General features: G+C 43.5%; 1 non-coding gene across 1 annotated transcript; it reads left to right on the plus strand.

Moving 5' to 3' along the window:
• The first annotated feature begins 852 nt into the window (after positions 1–852).
• Trnav-cac lies at positions 853–925 on the plus strand. The gene has a single exon. It is a non-coding gene; the product is annotated as a tRNA-Val (tRNA).
• The last annotated feature ends 286 nt before the right edge of the window (positions 926–1,211 follow it).

Consider the following 1,211-nt stretch of genomic DNA (forward strand, 5'->3'; position numbering starts at 1 on the left):
GGTGCACTGCAGTATCATGGATACCGCAATACTCGGTCTGCTGCGCTGAGGTCATATGGTGCACTGCAGTATCATGGATACCACAATACTCGGTCTGCTGCGCTAAGGTCAGATGGTGCACTGCAGTATCATGGATACCACAATACTCGGTCTGCTGAGCTGAGGTCATATGGTGCACTGCAGTATCATAGATACCACAATACGTGTGCTGCGCTGAGGTCAGAGGGTGCACTGCAGTATCATGGATACCGCAATACTCGGTCTGCTCCGCTGAGGTCATATGGTGCACTGCAGTATCATGGATACCACAATACTCGGTCTGCTCCGCTGAGGTTCGGAATAAAGTTGAGCTAAAGTGAGGGCAAACATTTACTCAATATTGCTGGTTACTCTGGGCTGTACTTCAGTTTCTTCTTCTAGTGGTTGTTTGTTTTTCTACGTACTCGTGTTGAACGTCCTCCGTCTGTATCTTGTCGTAGATACGCTCGTCGCCTCATCTTCAGTGTTGGAGTTCCGTTTAATATACGCGCCTGAATCCATTATTTAATACAGCACAAATTGGTGTAAAGTTCTTCGCTAACACACTTTTTATTTTAAAGTATAGTCGTAAATTGGAAAAAAATCTGCTATTACTCTTTTTTGTCAAAATATTCTCGAACTTTGTAAATCAGATACATTCTGAATCGAATTCAATGTAGTTCGGAACAATTATATTTAATATATTTTAAATACAACTTTATATTTAGTGCACTACACCATGTTACAACATTATTTGAATAAACGTCGATCATTAAATGTATACATTAGGAGCAAACTAACGTAGCATTTTTCAAACGTGCCATACGAGGTATCGTTTCCGTAGTGTAGTGGTTATCACGTGCGCCTCACACGCGCAAGGTCCCCGGTTCGATCCCGGGTGGAAACATCATTTTACTACGTGCTATGTTTTGTCCCAAGCATGAGGCCAATGAGAGGAATATATTAATTTTCCAACTGGATGTTATTTTACTTGATCGAATTTAGATGCAAGGCTTGCGTTGCATTAAACTCGTAATACGTGTTCCAGTGTGTCGGTTTAGTGGAGGTTTCAGGGCCCTGCGCCCACAGCCACTCCCCCCCCACAGCCACTCCTACAGCACTCACTGCACCTCAGGACTTCTCTGTACTCTACATCACTACTCTGGCACTTCACTGCACTACAGCACTACTCC

This window comes from Hyalella azteca, unplaced genomic scaffold (genome assembly GCF_000764305.2).
Source record: "Hyalella azteca isolate HAZT.00-mixed unplaced genomic scaffold, Hazt_2.0.2 contig946, whole genome shotgun sequence".
Classification (NCBI taxonomy): domain Eukaryota; kingdom Metazoa; phylum Arthropoda; class Malacostraca; order Amphipoda; family Hyalellidae; genus Hyalella; species Hyalella azteca.